Source organism: Heliconius melpomene, chromosome 18, assembly GCF_056956725.1.
Source record: "Heliconius melpomene rosina isolate 202511_hmr_F chromosome 18, ASM5695672v1, whole genome shotgun sequence".
Taxonomy (NCBI): Eukaryota; Metazoa; Arthropoda; class Insecta; order Lepidoptera; family Nymphalidae; genus Heliconius; species Heliconius melpomene.
Window position 1 is genome coordinate 13,044,181 of NC_140406.1, and position 22,066 is coordinate 13,066,246.

General features: G+C 31.8%; 1 protein-coding gene across 1 annotated transcript in view; it reads right to left on the reverse strand.

The window, feature by feature from the left end:
* Window positions 1-12,631, reverse strand: part of ci (transcriptional activator cubitus interruptus) — an 86,538-nt gene extending 73,907 nt beyond the window's left edge. Inside the window, exon 1 of the mRNA XM_085201757.1 lies at window positions 12,359-12,631. The gene's annotated coding sequence lies outside the window, so the exon portion shown is untranslated. The remainder of the gene's footprint in view (window positions 1-12,358) is intronic.
* Window positions 12,632-22,066: the final 9,435 nt, after the last annotated feature.

Here is a 22,066-nt window from a genome sequence, read left to right on the forward strand (position 1 = left end):
ACCTGCGCCCGCGCATCCAGGGTTGATATCTTGTAATGAAAATTATAATAAATTTTATATAATTCTACTGTTACGAAATAGTTAAGGAACCAAAGATGTTTTTCTTCATCTCTAAATTGTAACTGATTTACCTAAGCAAAAAAAAATGATTGAGATTCTATTTTACTGTGATACAGGTGTTTGTAACTAATATTGACACATATGAAAACAAGTTGAATTCTACAAAAATATTTACAGTACTAATTTACAAAAAAACAAACCATTTTTTTTAAATGAAGTAAAAGGCAGAATTATAAATCACTAGACTTACTATGTCTTAAGATTGCAAATACATTTATTATATTTTCGCATAATACATAGATATAAAAATTGAAAAGTAAAAAATATATAGTTAACTTCTAATCGACAGCCCTACACAGATTTTAAGAGACAACGAACGTGAAGCTTTTATGGAGCAAACGAAAGGAATCCACTTTTCATTGCCGCTTAAGAATGAAACGTTCTCATCACGACCAATGCATACCAATCGTTGGACGTGAAACGATAACAAAAATAAATATGTCGCCTAATAAAACAGAGATGTTTAAAGGGTGCTTGTATTTATTTAGGTGGATGACGAGGATTAATTTTTTAGATGACTTTTAATTTGAATTTTTATGAGATAAGAGCTACTGGAGCAATTAGTGATATGATATATGGTATCTTCGTATATATAGTGAGTATATGAGAATTGAGAAATAAGGAATAATAAATATTCGTTATTTTTACTTACTATATATTAGCTAATATGTTGTGTTAGTAATTTCGTAATTATTACAAAGAAAAAAATATCATTACATTAATTGAAGTCTAAACAAATGATTAGTTAGTTTAACAAATAATTAATTATAATCAGGATGCTTTAAATGTATCATCTATTCTACTTTTATTTATGTTTCTTTGACACTTTTATCACAGCTACAGGAATAGCTAGCCATCGAGTTATGTTTCTAACAATTTCTCAAAAAAATAACTAAAATAAATCTGTAACGCGACAGTAAAATGTAAAAAATCAATATTTACTCAAATGATCCAGAATCAATAATATCAATAAGCTACCGTTTGCCCCCCGGTCTCGCTCAGTCAATATTGGTAATGCTTAAAGCCTTTCCTGGTATCACATTTAGTGGCCCTATTATTGTGTAAACTTTACATTGATACAGAAAAATGACCTTTATTTCAATGTATTTGAAAATCATAATGGAATATGTAGAGTAGTGAACCAAAAAGTTTGAGCCCTTTTTCGATTTTATGCCTTAGGTATACTCTGTTTTGTGTCAATATGCTAATGAAATGGACGTGCTCAGATATTTTGTTTATAAAGATATTAGGAATAAAGTGCGTCTTAGAGGAAGGTAAAATAAGCAGAAACCATTTGAATATTTCTCCTACATATAATAAAAACATATATCAATTATAAAGTAAACTGATTATTTATAAATGAAAAATCGAGAAAAAAGTCATTTTAAAGTTTCCTTTTATCAGTTTGATTATTCCTGAATACTCAACCTTTGGTAAAAATATTTATGACTTTAATCTCGATAGCTTTATTTTATAAAACAGTTTCCTTATCTAATTTTATACCATTTAAAAATATTGTCTTTCTGTCCTTTTTAAAATATTGTCAGTTATTTCAGGTCGGTTTCGGTCAGCTATTTAATCTAGCTTCAGTTTTTCCAAATAAACCACGCTTGCTGAATCATTGTAACATAGTTATTTGAATTTAACCCTTTGTCTACGAAATTTGAGAATAAAATCTACTCAACACCCTGTCAAAATCGTCATGACCATATTGTAGCCTTTGTGTAAATACAAAATGGGGTTTTTTTAATTTACAATATTTACGAGAGACGGGTACATCCATACTTTAGTATTCACTAATCCTCTTCCCTTTGTTAGGATTTCACTTTTCATATTTATAAAGGGACAAATGGACAAATAGCTCTCCACTTGATCAAACAATATTACAGAGATATTTAAATCCCTCTTGAATTCTGCAAATGAGACGACAAAAAAATATTTGTAGAACATCCACGTTTATAAAGAAATGTATGTATTTAATTTTTAAAGACCAGTAGTTAATAGCTGATTTAACTCTGCGGTTTCAGCTTCATTGGCTTCTCTGTCTCGTTTCAAATTGCCGAAGAGATTAATGTACGTAAGTAAATAACTGGGCTTGCCGATTCATTAGTTATACAACTAATATACAGCTTCACGCTGTATCACGCATATAAACGAGTAGGCAGAGGTAAACCTAGTGTTAAAACACTGCTTCTCTCTTTTCAAAACATTGCGTGTTGAGGGGCCGAAATCAACGTCACACTTTGTCTTGCTACCAGAGCGCGGAAGTAAAAAAAATCTATTCCTCGAGTGAGAATTGAACCTGTTCTAGAGCGCCACGACGTTCGCAAGATACAACAATATTAAAATTTAAAATTGAATATTTTGTTTATTTACGAAATCTACTTTAAGTTGTTACAATAAAAAAAACAATGCCGATAAATTGAAATTTCACACAAAACAAACGTAACAAGCAATCAAATGGAACATAGCATGAGAAAAAGTATATTTTATTTACGTGGGTGTTTTAATGATCTACATACACCTAAGGGTGGTCGTAAAACAATGATTTTAATTAATGCTTTGGGCGATTACTGGTACTGTTATTATCTTAGCTCGGGTATGTAATAAACTTGTTTGTAACTTTTATTTCTTGAATATTATGAATTGATCATCATCCCATAACTCATTGTTTGAAAAACAAATTATTTATTTCCGTTGTCCGTTCCGTTCCGTCCTTTGTTTTTACATATGCAATATACGAAATATATAAGAATATCAATATTGAAAAAGTTACTATAGTTAAGTTACTAATTCAACACTATCTACTTCTCTAGAGATGAGAGAAAGACTACATTGAAAATATATTATTACATAAAATACAATAACAATTTTAGAAGGAAACCCATAATAGATAAATAAAGAGTTTCTTTGAAAGCCACACCAGGTATGATGCGCATAACAACTTAATTCAAGTATCAAGATATGCCTCCAATAGCGCTGTTGCATCATTGGGTCGAAACGTTTCTTGTACAAACAGTGGGGATCCAAGCTCGCCCACTCGCATTCCTACTGAAACTGGTTCTATGGAAGTAACTAGTGCTTTATACTACGACCTAGGGTCGTACAGTCAATCAGTCGATGTAAACGACGATACATTTAAGGAAGCCTTAAATTGTAACCTGACACGTTACAGCGGGATAGAACTGTATTTGTAAGGAGATAAAGAGATAAGACACGCTCGTTTGTTACAGAGCAAATATGTATTGACAAGACAATACTATTAGTGGATATAGTTAATAATAATAATGATTTATTGAAAAAAAGCAGCAATAATATTAAAGTTGGAATAAATTGGACTTCAAGAATCACAAAAAGCGATGATGAAATATATATAAAAAAAGAATCAAAAAATGAACCCTTTCCCACTAAAGCTTTAAGCACATACACGTAGAACCAAACCAAACACATTACCCTAAGCTGTAGGTGATAATAACAGTTTGCCCAGTCACTTAGCACACCGATGCGAGCTACTGAGGATCTCGAATATTTGGACATTATTATCTCGACGTTGATTTAGGTGTTCCTTAGGATTTTGGGGTCCAAACTTGTCTCTTGCTACGTTGGATGTGTTTTAAAAAAAATAATTGTAGCAAGGGAAGGAAGAATAAAAATAAATAAACCTTATTTACTCATTATTTTATTATTCTTTTTTTAAATGTTTAATTTATTAATTATTTTTTATGGTATGAAATTTCAACTTAGTTTTTAGTATTCTACTAGTATTGTGCCTATGATGAATAAATACGTTAATAATAATTCTCGTTTACGCTTTCCATTATTAATATATAATTATCTTGAGCGTTGAAATTATAATTTGATAGCATATGATCTGTTGTACACATGACCTGTATAAAATTCAAAACATTAAGCAATCATTTCAAGTAACGGTCGAGTTTACTCCGGGATCTGCCCGTCACTCAACCAACACGGGCTTCCTCTCCGTCTGTCTGTCTGAGATAAGGTTATACACTTGATTGTTTAATACTTACGCTTACGCTGTTTCCGGTTATATTTGAACAGTGAACACATTTTAATGCTGGAGTTTTCCTTGTGATACAATGTAAGCTTTCATTTATTTTAAAGCAAATAATAAATTAAATGTAAAAGTAAAAAGATCCTTTTGTATAAATAATTTAAATTGATGCCCAGTTAATACTAAATAAGGTTTCAATCGCGACCGCCCAAACAAGGTGTAGCCCAAAAAATAATAATTGTCTAGTTAGACGATACTAAAGACACCTCACATCTGATCTATCAACAGCCACTATAAATTACACCCCACTTGACAGCTAAATGCACCTTTCATATTGTTTCTTGTAACAGGTACGTGAATGCCAGGGGATTCGCAGAATGGCCGACAAAATCGCCAAATTGTGACGAAAAAATCATTAAGGCGTTCCAACAAAGGAAATTGTTTTGTGTTCTCGAAACTAGTTTCACAGATATATACCGACAAAAAAGTGTATTTTGATGTCTAAATAGACTTGTCAAGTCAGGTAGAAGGGACCGTAACGGACGCTCCGACGGTGAAAGAATAGTCATTAATTTAACAAACCGAGCCTTCGCGATTTGTACTGAACATTTATTTAATAATTTATAAATTCGATATCAGATTGAAGTTTTTTGATGGTATGAATACGCTTTTTATTGGAATTGGTTTTTTGGGATATTTTTTTATTGTTATAACCATTCTGAGGTATGAGTTACTAGAATTCTGTTGAGATGGTTATTGATTGAAAGATGAAATGTTCTTTCTTTAGATGAGATTTAATTTTGTAATTTCTTAGTTTAATTAAGTTGTTTACATTGTATAAAGTACTATTTTATTTATATAGTAAGGTAGATAGAGCAAGTTTACTCTGTTAGATATATAATTATTGGTATTTTAGGAAATCCATGTACCTACTTCTTTTTAAAAATACTCATATATCTAGGGGCCAGAAATGTATAATATATAATATACATCAAAATATATTTTATATATTTTTAAAATAGTTTACCTCATTATTTCCACTAAACTAAATTAAACGTTCACACAATATCATCTTCATGTCAAAGTCCTAACATAATTTTTTGTGGAATTACGCACAAACCTCGTGGATTCATTGAATTTATTACGTCGAAATCCCAAAGCATTACATACTAATGGCAGCTAACAATAGAGAATTTATTTTACCTGAATGTCTGTTCTGTGGCCCATTGTTCGGAAACAAATTCGGGCACTCTTGGACTTTTTTCCAAACCCTTGTTAGCAACTCCACGGATAGATCTCTTTTGTGAGGACAATGGCGGGTTACATATTTATAAGTGGGTAGGTAGGCACAGGTGTTTTATCTACGCGTGTACACAAAATCTTGACCTGTTACATTATAATGCTTATGTCCTGAAATTGTTTATGTCTGGTAACAAGATAAAACGTAAATAGAGGCGGAAATTAGGAAATGGCCACCCAATGGAACCTTTTTCCACTTTCCGCCCAATTTTCAAATTCTTAGCACTGGGTTACCTCAACCTAACTTGCGATATACGGAATACTGCGTGGGGCTACAAAAAATCTACTTTCCTTAATACCATTCATTCAGTTCGCGGCGATTATACACAATTATTCCCTCTAGGGACTATCAGCTTCGATATTTTGCTTTCAATTCGCTACGCGTTAGAATAATGATTATCGAGTTCCTGTAAGTGTAATGCAATGCCGCTTCTTATTTTATCAATAGAGGATAAGCTACTGTAAAATTTTAATTCATCGTTTGAGTTTCATTTTGTTTGTTGGATGTTTATTTTTAATCTTTTATGGAATAAATTGAATGAATCTACGTCTTCGCGACTTGTATCTGTTCCTAAACCTAGATCTAAGTTGGATTCTGTCATGATTATTTATAGATTATTTAGAAAACGATAAAACTGTACATATTAATAATAAAAACTTCGCAATAATTTTTTTTTTTTTTTTTTAAATTAAGACCAACTTCCAAAATCTTCCAAACAGAAATCTACCAGTACCTGTAATATAACTCTGTTAAAACACTCCTAATATTGGCATCCACATAATAGATAACAATGATGAAGCAGATAAAACCCAGTTCAGTTATAACGCGGCGTGACTATTTATTTGAAGTAAAAGCAAATGCTCGAGCGGTCAAGATTTTTTGCCTGATGCTTCACGTTCCCGCTTCGGTGGGTCTATCAACAGCGTAGGTGAACAACAAATAAGTTTTTTAACTATAACCGACCGACACCAATTAGTTCTACCCCAGAAAGATGACTCTGTCGACAGTTTTTTCTTTTCTTATTTTATTTGGAAAGGTTCAAATTTGAATCGCTCCTGTGTGTTTATTACTACGCTGACTGTACAAATATTTTGTGCTCGTATTTTCTGGTAATGTCACGCTTGGCGCAATTTCATCATGTGAAAGTTGTTGTTATTTCATAATTATTTTAGGTTTAAATACTTTTTTTTGTCAGAACAGCTATTGATAAAATGTATTCTTATTGTCGTAATATATGATTACGTTATAAAAAAGTTAATTATCTATTTTTTTTACATTCATCTATGCAAGCGTGATATGAATTATGTCTGAAAATGAATATTTCTTCTGAAATTTAATCTAAATTCCTTCCAAGTAACTCAATTTTTTTGATAATTTGATTTGCTTTAAACATATCATACACATCATTGGTATTACAAATTCTAACATAATATTACACCGAAGGTTCTATCACTCTATCATTCCCACAGCCTACATAAAGAATTCTAATTAAATTTCTCCAAAGCTCACAGGCATAAGCTTCATCAAATTAACATGTGCTTTGTATGAAGCTTATGATTAAGCTCAGGAAAGTTATCACATACTTGTTAATTTAGCTTTTGTATACCATTGAATCTATGGGAATTATATAATAAAATTTCTATTGCTATAATTAGCTGTATGTGGAAGACTGGAAATATTTTATTACTAGACTGCCTTTGTGATTTGTTCCATTATGGTTGCCTTTTATGAATATTATACTTCAACTATACAGTAATTGTAAGTATTTATTTAGAAGTTAAATGAATCTCTTCATTTCCCATGCACCACAAAATTGATACATTGCATGTTGAGTGGCGGAAGTTAACTCCGCGTTTTATCTTGGTACCAGAACGAGGAAGTAAAAATTATACATTTCACCTAGTGGAAATCGAACCCACACTAACTCTATGCCATTGTGCCACAACGGCTTCTTCTCTATATTTTAAGTATTAAATTATAATTGTCACAACTTTTATTCGATGAAATTATTTGTTTTTTTTTTCGAACATGTGGATAATGCTGTTAGCCCTATTGGCTTTTACAGCGACACCGGTTGGGTAGGGAAGAGGGTACTCTGTCCCGGAAGAAATGCAAGCACTATGTGGCTGCCTGTGAGGAAGTCGACGACTGTAAGGGCGCCCCCTGCGGGACTCGAACCTCGGCTTGCGGCCGTCGAGCGGACTGGGATTGAAATTATTTGTTAAGAAGATTTATTATTATGGCAACACGACATATCATAAAATGATCTTACAAAATCATCTCCCTACTATTAAAATGGTACAACCAAAAGTTAATTTAGTGCGGAGAAATAAACATTTAAGTAAATTTTTTATGTCTTTAATACATTCAATATAATAAGCTAATAGAACCATCCTGCGCCAGATTTAGTATTGTGATAATTATACTAAAAAAAAGATATTTTACCTATAAAAAAACACAAAAATAGAATTAAAAAGTATATCTTAATTAAAATAATAAATGTACATTTCGTGCTGATACTTATAAATTAAACTTGCATTTTTTATTATTTCTATTTTATAACTCTACTCAAAAGCTACTTTCTCTGTTAAGAAAATTAATATTACAAGCACACATCCCATATTAAAATTTCACTATACATATAATTTAAAACTGTATAAACCAACGATATTATCTACATCCGTATCCGTGGGTACATCACTAGCCGCCGCGCCGGTCGTCGACATCGCTATTGATGATCAATCCAGTTGATTAAGCAATTATCGAAACCAAACGATTCTATATCATTTTGTTCTTTCGGTTACAATTATTGGGAATGAGCTACGAAAGGTTATTTTGATTAATTAAACCTTGAATACGGTACTTGGGATGTGTAATTATTTCTCTTTTTTATTGTATAGAATGGTGGGCGACCTAGTGATAAGACACTCCGTTCACCACTTTCCATTCCACGATATTCTTTATTAAGTGGCGCATCTCAATGAATTTTGAGTGCTAGTAATAAAGAAATTTAAATGTAAATGTACAAAAATGCTCCCTTGGGTGGCTGTTAAACCCAAAATCATAGCGTTAAGTTAGATGCTATCATAGCCTTTTATAGGTATAGGGATATATATTTTTTATAAATCACATTAATATGGAATACGGAGAGTTGTATCATTAAGTACTTTTGTTCGTTGCTGTCTAACTATTTGTCTGTCTGCTAAATTTAACGATGAATATTTTTTCTTGGTTCTTACAAAAAAAATAATAAAAAATATATATATCTATGTTTAATAATTAATCACTAAATAATTATCCACAGGAAAAAAACTCTTAATTCAACATATAATCTGTGAGAAGCCTTGACAATCCCAGTCAAAATTATATATTAATGGAAACAAAAGCTCGATACTCAAAGTTTGACTTCGACAACGTCACGCTGCGGGAAACAGCGTGATTCGTATCCGCCGCTCAAGTCAAAGTAATAAAATTTATTATTAGTGTCTACCACCACATACGTATGCATTAAAATAAGATTTTTATCGGTTCTTAAAGCAGTCTCGCTGATTATTGTAGAAGTATTTAATAAGTCTATTTTTAGGTGTACCGACGTTATAATTAACAGCTTAGTAAAAGGTCGGGCATAATGTGTTTATTGCCCAGAAAGGATTATCATATTTTAAATATTATCATGTATATGTAAAATTTTTTATTTTCATTGTTAATTGATCGGGAACTTCTTAATAACACGTAATTATAACGGCAGGCGTCGATTTTCTTACGAAATTAAATATTTAAATCGTTCGTTATCGTTAACGTAATTTCGTTTAAATTACTAAAACGAAACCGTGTGTCTGTCTATGGTATCGTAGTTCTTAAATGCATGAACCAATTTCGATCTAGTGTTTTTTATTTGAAAAGTGACTTAATTGAGAGTGTTCTTAGCGATGATATAAGAAAATATGTTTAATCGTCTGAATATCAACTTTTTTTTAGTTGTATATTTTCTAGAGCTTTTTATGTAGGGAATTGTTATTTTTTAGTACATAATTATATTAAACAAGTACATTTTTTATAACAAATAGCTATTTAATTAACCTATTTCCGTTTAAATCACTAAGAATTGACATAATATTTCAATTAACAGTACCTTAAAATATCTAATCTAACAATGACCATTCAATTCACCCAACAGTATACCGCAATAAGCTTTCATATAAGCTTTTTACGTTCTCTAAATAAATGTATCGATGCAAATAAATCAGTGTTTATTCGTGATCTTGGGTCGGATCGAGTCGTGATATGAGATTGTGCCTTGTCGTTCTTGTTCCGGGTATTTTCTACAGATTATTACACAGATATTATTATATATATATATCTCTAAGTATCGAACCGCCCTCGTTTTGATTTAATGTTAGATTTAGATGTTAAAACTATTGTAGGGAATAGAATTAAAAAAAAAATTGACTATGTTAATATATAACTGTGATATGTATAATTGGTTTTCGAGTTGTGGGTTCGATTCTTATCTAGAGCAGATTTTTTAATGAAGAGAGCACAATTGTTTTTTGTCTGTATGTTAATTTACGCAGTTATAGAATTATTCAAATACATGTAAGATTATATTATTACTTTATATTGTTTAGAAATGAAATATCATCAATAATATATGAATTAGATACAAGATTTTCATATGATATTGGAGGTACCTTTCCGGCGGGCTAACAGATCTAACCTTTCTTTGTCAGTTATCACATAAAAACTATTTATAACAGCCTGATTGTATGGAAATTATTATAAAATTTCAATTTCTTTTATATTATCCATAAATGTATTTCCACTCCGAAAAAAAACTCGGGCGGGATTCGGGCAGAGAGCGGAGAGCGCAAAATTTCAAATGATATTGACAGATTCGCTCAGCCTATTCTGCTATATATAGAATTGAAAATATTAAATATTTCAATCCCCCGAGTGGGATATATACGTCCGCTAAAAGCTAATTGCGATATTTTTTTATTAGAAACATAGTAACTAATATTTATTCAAATATATAAATATTAGACGATGAAATTTCTTACAATGTATAATAAATAGTACTGTTTCTATTAAAATAAATAGAAGGCTTTTTAGTCAACGTTCCTAAAATTATACTCTAGCTAGCTCAATGCTGAAGTACTTAAGGACAGTTCCAGTAAATACCAGTTATTTACTTTAATAATAATATAAGTAAATACGCTGTGTACATAATATACTTAATTAACATCAAATATACACGATAAATATTTGCGGAGCCTGAGCTTTATTTCCTACATATCTGAGTAAGATATTAATTATAAATTCTAGAATTTTCTGTATTATATGATAGACAGAGAGAAAAAACTTATTTTGCTCTCTTATTCTCTATTCTCTATTTAGAATTATATGTAGAAAAACTCAATGCCGTGTGTTATTTATGTAGACTGAACAAGTACTTGTGTTACAAATAATAATAGCCCCTAAATTTAAATTGGGTCCTAAACCAATCATTATATAACCATCAGTTTTAGTTCGAAACAGCATCCATATTGATATATTTTATATATATAATATTCTTATATTAAGAGATAACATTAGAGGACATTCGCCAAGTGGATACGTCTGCTTAATGTCACTCATATCTTTGTGATGTACAATATAATGTGGATGACATTTTAAATATAAAGTTATTAGCCAAATTACTTAATTCATGTAAAGGAGTGATTTAATTTCATATTCGGGCAGAGAGTGGAGAACAGAGTCCCTTGGCATTAGAATCTTTCAACGTACCTTGCTATTTCTGGCCAAAAAGGTGAAATTGAATAATTATATTGTCTTTATACCAGCAATGTGTAAGTTTATTGTGAAGCAATCCTAAAAATAAAATATTAAAAAGAATACTATTAATATTATGTTTACAATTTTCTGTATATGTGTAGAGAAATTGAATATACCTACCTACTCATCACATTAAAAAATTGTGCTTGTTGTTTAAATTGTTGTTTTGTAAAAAGTTTCAAATGATGACTTTTGTTTTAACTTAATTAACAACAATACATATACCTAATTGAAATTATGATAGATATTTTTTCGACTATTAAAAAGATAGATAGAGAAAGATATCTCCACACTTGACGCAATGGTCTGATGAACATGACGCAAAAAGATGAAACTAAAGATTTTCTTTGTTTATATAAAGTAAAAGCGTTAATTTCCCGTTTTTTTAAAATTCCGTAAATATTTAGAGAAATCCTCTGCTTCTTACACTCCCAAAGCAATGCATATAATATAAATTAAGAAAAAGGTGACATGGAGTTTTAAAAATATGATGTTTAGAGATGGAAATTACCTATTTTTACTATAGATTTTTAGGGAATTATTTGGATATTATTTTCAAAAAACTAAAATAATGAATACTTCGAAAATAACAACATACACAAACACCACTCCAAAGCTACTTAAAGACGGATATCGTTACTAATAAAAATGCAAAGTCGACAACGTTAGGTGATAAATAAAAAAAAATCCCGGCAATTCTTGGGAAAGACTTAAAAACGTGACCGAACTGCAACACTGGCCTCCCCGCTTGGATTTCTTTGTTTTTAGCCTTTATAAAAACGGAGCCCTCGGCCGAGGCAGGTACAAATGCTCTGGACCACATGTAGTCCTTTCGCTAAAACGAAAACTTGTCACTTGAGTCGATACGACCACTTGTAGCGACCGGCGGGTGGGATTCCGAAGTTACCGCTGTTACCTTATATCTTCTAAGTTTAAGTTTTCAATAATATATCTAATTATTATTTATATATTATCTTTTTCATTTGTAATATTTCGAGAACCTTTTTTTTTGATAACTTAATTATGTTATCAAAAGTTATGGTTAAGTTGTAAAAAGTTTGAATTAAGATAAGAATGAAGCAACTCACTGTTCTGATATGCAGATATGTCAGGTCATCTCGTGTCAAACTATATTGTGGCGGCAGCAATCCATTCGCATAATAATAAATACATCACAAAACACACGCGCACTTGACAAATTAATTCAATTAACTCAATCGCACATAATTATTAGAACAAACATCCAGTCACAGAGGGTCGCACGGTTGTCCAAAAGTTACTTTTTATTGATAAATAAAAATAAAAAGCGTTTGTTTATAAAATATGTTGGTTAGGGCGCAGTGACGACGTCCGTCGCCGGCGCGGCGCATACCGATATAGCAATAGGAGGACCGGGAACACCGCCGCCGGATCTCATCTCAATCTCGCCCGTCGAAACGAGACAGTAACATGACAATAAACAATTGTAAAACGTCAGGAGGGAGCGGGACGGACGATTTCTCATTATGCGCTCACCGCCGCTGACATTTCAATATCGCCGTCTCGCTCGCACGCCAAGTTATTTCCGTACAAATTATATGTGGTGTATTTGTGCTGCGTCCCGCTCCCGCACGGATAGTGGTAACCAGATAATGTCTTAATCGCATTTTCTTAGCGCTATGCTGACTGATGCACTAACATAAACAATGATAATTCATGGATTTGCATGAGAGATTAAATGTCTTAATGAGTCAACTTCGATGGATAAATATATACTTGATGGGTGGGCGGAGTAATAAATTAGTATTCATGGGCACAGACGGCTCTTACATTGGTTCCTCTAGTGACTCTAGTTGGTCGCGTCTAATAACCGAGGTGTAGTTAGTCTAGAATTTTATATAATTTATGACACTCTTGAAAGTCCGATATCTGTTTATTTTTGTTGTATAATTATACATTAAAAGCTCGTGTTATCGTCGCGATAAAGCTTTGACATGTTAAGATTAAGTTCTTTAATTTACAATTTTAACGAACTATAGTTATCTTTTATATTAAAAATTAGAACGCCCTAATGTTGGGTCTGACAACATCATCAGATTAAATTATATTCATTATTAAATCCAAATGGATTTAATAATGCCTAAATAGGTATATATTTTTTATATTTCGTCCTATTTTCAAGAGTCTTCGTATTTGTATTTTCATTTCTTCGCTCTGGTGTCGAGGCAAAGCGCGCCGTTGAGTTCCACCACTCAACACGCAATACCTCCAGATTTCGGCGAAAAATGGAGAACGGAGTGTCTTAACACTAGGTTCCCTCTGCTTATCCTGCTGTGTGCGAGATACAGCGTGAAGCAAAAAAACTGTTGATATGAAAATGTTTTTTAATGAATAATCAATTTATCGAAGAAACTATAGTCTATATTACATCTCTTTAATCGTTTCATAATCCACAGAACCTGTGGTCAAAGTTACTTCTGGCGCTGATTGTGTCACGGTAATTTTCTTTTCACCCAGAGGGCGAGGCCGCAGATAGAAACCACTAGCCAAAGAAAATGGGGCGACAAACGCTACGGTCTCTGCATACCTCTTTAGACTGGTTCACTGTCATGAACCTCTTCATACATGCCCTCCAGAGGGTCTAACTCTAGGGAAGTAACTCTCTTATCGCTCTCTTTTCCTTCATTATCTTTTTTACCATTCTTTCATCACTCATTCGTTAAACGTGCCCAAACTTCTGAGGACATTGTATTCATTCTCACCGTGACATCCTCGCTAGTATTTGCCATTTCGTGTATCTCGGCATTGTGGATTCGATTAGCTAAAATAAGAACTAGTAACTTACCTTAATTACTTAATTACAAATTTAATGTCATATTTTATTATTGTCATTGCGGTAAAAGAGTAAGGTTGAGTCATGTATAAGTATACCTCTATATGTTATAAATAACGTGTAAAAATAGTTATCAAGCAAAATATATTACTTGGAATTTTAACTTGCAAATTTAACTTATAATAAATTATTAGCTTTTTCCTTATAGTTTGTTCTGCATCATCAACATTCTGATTTTTATTCTGATTTTCAATGCATTTTGTATGAAATTCACACAAAATACATTAAAAACGATGCATAAATACCTATCTTGACTTATTCTGTGCTCCTAGGGACTATTGGCCTGAATACTATATATACTATATATTAAAATAATCTTTAGGTATCTACGAACCTTAAAAAAACCTAAAATCTTCCAGAAACTATTTAAATCAAATTTTCCATTTGAATCGCAAACATTTTTAAAATTATTCCACTTTTAAGCCTTATTCAAATGATATCCCACACCCCTAACCTCGATATGCAGCATCAAAAATGCACTAAGTAAATCGTGGACATGATAATTATCTATTTGTTAAGCTCTGCTCTGAGTAAATACTCAACGGAGCGTGTACGGCTGAGTAGGTAGGCACTATTAACATATTCGAAAATATGACATATCTGACAACTTAAGCAATATTTCTGGTCTTTGGGGGGAATTATGTGAAATTGTCTTGTTTTAATTTTAGTGTTAAAAGTTCACTACTATTTTCGTTGATTTTTTTTATTCTAGGAGTTAATGACATGTAAAATATCAATTAAAAATTAGCTTTAGAGTTTATTTTTATTTTAAGCCGACACTGGTGCAAAGGTGATGGGTTCGATTTCCACTCAGTGGAATGTAATACAGCATTGAGTCCAGAGCCATTCGACGGGCAATGTATCGAAGAATCGGGAACAAAATGACATTAGAAGTTCATATTATTGTACGTATTGTATGCATCAGTCTGTTTGGATGTATATAACGCCATACTTAAGAAACATTTTTTTAATAGGATTTGAATCCACAACCGCTAACCACTGCGAGTCAATACCAATAGTGAGACAATAATCCTATGGTGTGATAACCATTATTTCCAATATGAGACTATACGTTACTTTTAAAAACATAATATCTCAAAAATAGACATTCATTATACGACTATTTCAAACTTTGAAATTCAAAGTACAAAAGTATATTAGAATAACAAACTAGATAGCCAAGTTACAAGTTCACATGTTCCATTGCATACTGCAGTTGACATACAGGCAACTGAAACGTCTCGCGTAAGACCACATCATTCGCGAGAGCTGTTCTCGTATGAATCATGCATGATCCATCCAAACCTAACCCACGGAGCAATGTTAGTATGTCTTAATGCACTCACAATAAAAACAGAAAACCTGCATCTCGCATCGATAGAACGTGACAATAACATCTTAACGAAAATATTTTCTATCACATATGTTCTTTATCACATCAAATACGATTTTATCTTCTATTACCATAGCAATAAAGCTTATATTTCTTCAAAATGTGGTGGCGTTAAGCGGATTTCGATACAGGACTGGTTTTCGTTACGAATGAAATTCTCCAAGAAAAGGGACGGGGCTACAAAAAGCAATCGCGGTAAAGCAACTAAACTCGAAAGCTCAAAGGACTTGTGCTGTATTTTGTTTTGTCTGAGCGAGATAACTTGATCATCCTTTCTGTTAAACAAAAGATCTTAAGTCACAAATCGTATATTTGAATTTAAACCCTATTAAATGTATAAAAAAGTGTATTTTTTATTATTTCTTATGCTCTTAAGCTATTAAATCTCGGTTGAACAGTAAAAAGAACAATTTACAAGTTCGTCTGGTGCAAATAAGGACGGATGCTGTGAACGTATTACGCAAGAGAAGGACAAAAAACAGCCTGTGACCGGAGCTGAGGCTATGTATTTTTTCTGAATTATTATGCCCGTTTCGATGTTAATTAAGACATTTGTGCATATATAATCAAATAATCGTATGAGTCGACGTTGCGAACACCTATGGTTGAGAAGTATGGAACTTGGAGTTAATTATGAGAGTCCTTGGAAAAGTTTGCGGAGTTTTTAACGCCTTCGTGGCGCAGTTGAAGCATGGCTGATTGAATGGTGTGGTAGTACAATCAAATTTCTGTTGGGTCCCCTTATATAATTCATTTTCGCTAAATATTTAATTATTCTGGTGTAGTGAAACAAAGTAGGGTACCGTCTAAGGTCTGCTAAAAACGGGCGTTTATGACCTCATTAGTATTTCAAAATTATACCTTATACTATAGTAAATGAAGTAACATATAAATGAATTATGGTATAAAAATAATTAAAATATTATATGTTTCTCGAGTGAGAATCGAACCCTCAACCCTTCGCGTTTACAGTCGCATGCTTGCACTACTGCGCCACGATTGGCCTTCATTTCAACTATATTTTGCTTATTATTGCAATACTTTTTAAAAATTGACTGTTTTCACTACTCAACTCATATTTACATACACGTGTAAGGTAGATTTTGATAATTCATTTTAATAAATTGTTTCTTTATTTTTCCGTAACAACGCAAAATTTATTATGAAGCATTCACACGGTTCTCATAGCACCATTTAGTATGGCTCAGCGTGTTTGCAGGTGCACTGATAATATTACATGATTAAATGCAAATACTAAAGGTATTATATTATTTTGTAGAGACAATTATTTTTACTTAGGTATATGGATTTTTCCATAGAAAAAAAATATTTAGGTATCTTTATAAAATAATATATATGGTTAGAAAGTATAATATTAATAAAAAACAAAATAAACAAATAGAGAAAATTCTTTAAAATTTACCTCAAAACTTTTATTTGGTGGGTTGACTCTCTTCAACACCAAAACCACGACATTAATGACAGTTCCACAATACTCAGCGTGCCTGTATTTGGCAGACACCAGCATGGAACACGATAGCGACATGGTACGCTGTAAGTCAGCTGGATTGTCCACAAGAACAATTTCATAATAATTCATTTATAAGACTTGCGTAGCTAGTCTTTTACCTACACGTAGTAAGGCATTAAATATGCTTAGAAATTTCTTCTCTAATTCTCCAGTAACTTCCTTATAGTTATATCGTTTTGTGAGGTTTGCGGACATGGGCGTATCTGGGGATATATTCCAAGAGGAGCCTGGAGCTTAGTTCTAAAGAGAACTGTTCGTCTTTTTTTGTTTTCTGGGTGTTTTTTGTTAATAATGCTTCTGAGGTGGACACGGAGCATCCAGCTCCCGATATTGCTACAGCTATGATGGCGGAGTGAACACATTCATGTTGATGATTTACGAGTACCTACACCATTCTAGCTTCCTGCTTATTAAGAGGTATATACACAATTTATTTGCTTTTATTTACGGTTGTAGGTTCGATTTCCACTCAAGGGAATAAATTATTTATTTATATTTTCATTTTTTCACTCTGATAACAAGGCAAAAACCCGGTGTTGGGTTCTGCCACTCAACCCGCAATGCCTCGAAAAATTCGGTTAACACTAGGTTCCCTCTGCCCACTGCCTACTCTCCTACACACGTTGCGGGATACAGCATGAACCTGATTTATTTATTTATTTATTTATAAAGAAAATAGTTGTAAATGGACTTATCACGGCCGCATAGTCGCCGGCACGGAGGCACAGGTGGTGCGACCTCTCCATTATACGATAACTGATCTATTTCATATTTTCAACGTCATTAACATAAATTCTTTGGTCACTTAAAAACGATTCTAAGGTGGCATACTAATTTGTAGTCCTGAGTTTCCACGAATATATTACTTTATTTTTTTTAACTAAAATTAGACTAGACTTTTTTAGGTTTTAAGCTGTAGTAAGTAGCTTAATAAGCAATTTGTCTATTTATTTAGGAGTTATGGAAAATTGTCCCCACAGAGATGTTTTTTTTTTTAGCTTCGCGCTGTATAGAACCCCGGGAACCTAGTGTTAAGTCACTCTGGTCTCCAATTCCCACCGAATTCTTGAGGCATCGCATGCGCTTTTGCATAAAGGGATGTTTTCCTGTATTATATATTGAAATAAAACATAATCACACATATCATACACACAGAAAAACGTTTTCAGAGAATTATATATACATATATCTATTTCTCTACAAACGTAAAGCACAATTTCATTATCATATATGTATATTTATAAAATTTACGTTTAACGCCGTCTTAATAAGGCTCCAAGGAGATGGGACCGGTTCCAACTTCCAAGAGATAGTTGTAGATAAACACATTATTGTACGGGATGCGATAGGACATTAATTGAAGGGTTTTTTCATGTTTGTTTTATGGGATTGGATCGTGGGCCCAATTTGAAGAATAAAGATTGTGTTACGAAGTTGAAATAGATATTGATTTTTATGTAACAACGTTTAATGGTAATGTATAGCTTTGAAACGGATAAGCAAAGTTTTTAAAAATTACATACTTTAAAAGGAAAAAACGAAAACTTTATAAATCTGAAATATTATAGGTATTTCATGGGAATGAAACATTAATAACTTGTATTTAAAGTTATTGCATACAAAATGAACGTATACCGCAAATTATGTCAATGTCATTTTGTCAACTATTACAAATTGTACTTCCCGTTGATTTACAATACTGAAATTGGTACGGCACCCTCTGTTGGTGAATCCCACTCGTGCTTGACCGATTTTTTTATTTAGTTTTACGCTGTATCCCGCATATAGTAATAACCAGATGACCTAGAGTCAAGATATTCCGTTCTCCGCTTTCCGTCCGAATTCCAGAAACAAGTGTCGTGTGCCAAAAGAAAATTATTAAATAAGTGATTCTCCTGAGTGGGAATCGAACCCACAATTATCACGTTAACAGACACACGCCTCAATACGCTAATTACACATTATTAACCACTAACTATTATTAATAATGCACATTTCGCATTACTGCATGCAGTGAACATCTCTATGCTAATACAAATTGATTCGCGATACAAATTATTTTTAAAGCCTGCTATTATTCCTGGTACGCGCTATCGCGCCCGCCACCTGTGTTCATATCGTTTTACTAAGTAGTTTGCACATATTATGTTACTATATTTCCATGATATTTGCTCGTTGTTTATGACTATAATTATTTTAGAGTCATTAAAAGTAATTTTTATATAAATTTTGTATCAATAAGTTTTTAAAATGTACTTAAATAACGGTAATTTTTTTGTGTTTTTGTAAATGTCAACCTACTAAATTGCTAGCAAATATATCTTAAAATAGATTTTATAAAGTTTCATCAGTTTGCTTGTGTATTTGTCTGTTTATCTTTGAAAGTACTGGAAGAATATAAATGAAACATTATTGTATTATATCTATTAGGCTTGGGTTTGACTATGGTATCTTTTCTATTGACTTACAAAATTTGTACTTCGGAAACACCTGATGAATGAAGTTGAGTTTAGTTCTGATATTTATAGTTACATGCAATACCTCGAAAATTTAGCGAATAGTAGGGAACGGAAGAAATTTATGGTCAGAATGTCTTAGCATTAGGTAACCAGGTTCTCTCTGTCTATCCTGCTATGTTTGGGATACGGCGTGAAGCTAAAAAAAACTGTACTTAAAAAAATATTGACTAAATTATAGGCAGTTTCACAGATAAAATTAATTAAAATTTATGATTAAGTATCTTAGCGTAGCGGTTCACTGTCATTGCGATGATTGTTCTATCTCTATTAATTGAATAAATGTGGAATTAGATATATGAATATGTGTGGAAGAACACATGTTAATATAGCTGTTTTATATAGGTATATAAAAAAAACTTCATATAAATTCGACTTCATGTCGAACTACCAACTTCAATTAGAATTATTTTAGTTCATAATGAAATATAAAGAGTAAAAAATCTAATATTAAGCTTTATTTAAAAGAGTTTATTAAATTAAATAAACACTTTCAACTATTTTAATAAGCACACAATTATTATAATTTATATCTAAATTATAACCCTTCGTTATAGAAGTTGACAAATTCTAATTCTATTCAATATATTTTAAGAGTAAACCGTATCGTATAAAAATTTAAAATCTCATGACAATTCTTGGGAAATAAAATCTATAGGTGAAAAAGAGACGGATGGATGAAAAGTGTAAAGTGTGAAAGAGATGACACGATATAAAGTCATAAATATCGCACAGCTGGAATCTTCTTACCCGATACTTTTTTCTTCAAAAACGAACATCCCACAATCGTTTACGGGTAAAGGGAGTTAGGCACGAAAGTGATTTAAGAAAATAAATAAAATATAAATAAATAAAATCAGCTTCACATCATTCCCCACTTTCTGCCCAATTCTGGATGCTTTGCGTGTTGAGTGGCAGAACTCAACGCCGCAAATTAGGTTTAGAATTAAGAAAATATTATATTGATACGGATGGTTTGTTCTCTGCCTCATGAATATAGAGGTCAGTCGTAGCACAGGGACACAAGCATGTGACTTTAATCGCGACAGGTTGTGGATTCGATCCTCACTCGAGGAAATGAAATATTTCATTTTGAATTCCGCTACTTAACACGTGAAGTGGAGAGCGGAGTGTCTTAACACTAGGTTCCCACTGCCTACTCTACTCAAAATGAAAAACGAAAAAAATACAAGTTATATTTTTTTTATATCTCTTAATTTAGATAATTATTTGAAATCAATAAAAATATAAAAAATACACTGATTTATTTATCCTATTTATTTTTAATTTAAAACCCAAATTAGTTTTGGCGACGACAGTATACAAAGAGTTAGCTAATAAATTCAAATAGGCTCTATTGGAAACCCTACAGCGGCATCCGACACCGGCCGTATCAATATAGAGTGTTTTATTAATTCCACCCTCCCTAACTATTATTCATGATATCACATCTTATATGAGGTTTTTTTATTGAGAAAATATCTAAATATTATAAAATATCTAAATATATTTGAAAGTATGTACCGATTAGATTTATTTTGTTAAATGTGGTTGAAAGGGGATATGTGGTAAACCATTTTGTTCAACACTTTTGCTATAGATAATGAAACTTTTTATAATAGGTAAAATATAAGGAAAATCACAATTAATAAAGTGCGAATCATATCTTATTAATATTAAGGAATTATCAACATTTTCCAGCATATTATTTATACATATATAAATTACGTACGCATTTACGTATGTACATACAACTTTTCTTAGGTACCATTGTAGTAGGTTGTATAAAATAATAATCGGTTAATAACCCGGATAATCGCAAATCCATGTAACTAAGGGCCGGGTAATAGAGTTTCTAGTGTAGTTACAAAAGAACTAGTAGACTATAGTAATATAAAACTTAAAGGAAATACTTATACATAATGAAGGTATGTCGAACGTTAATGTCACATGATATAAAGTAATAACAATTAAGATAAACCTACGACTTACGATTACGATTATTTTACTTTGAGGATTTTGTAGAGTTCGATATCAACTCATTATAACTCTTCATGGATTTAAATAACACTATATTATAATCTTTCATACAAAAAGAAATTCTTGAAATTTTGTTTTCCAGTAACTTGTGGAAAATTTGATTTGAATCAAATTTATTACGATTTTTCTATAGCTTTACGTTTTATTCCGTATGTATGCTACATGCAGAGAAAACTGAGTGTTATGATATTTTTTTTTTTGAAATGAGAACGGAATATCTTAATATTAGGTTCCTTACTATATACGTGATACAGCTTGAAACAAAAAACTATTCACATGCGTCATCCGCATAATTCGATTGTTACATTTTCTTTCTGTAAATATAAAATATTATTTTATTAATATAGAAATAAGTTAATGAACATGTATTTTTTTAATAAGTGTACCAATTTTTTTTACTTATAGATTTGTGTGTTTAATAGATAGTTTTATACATTAGTAATA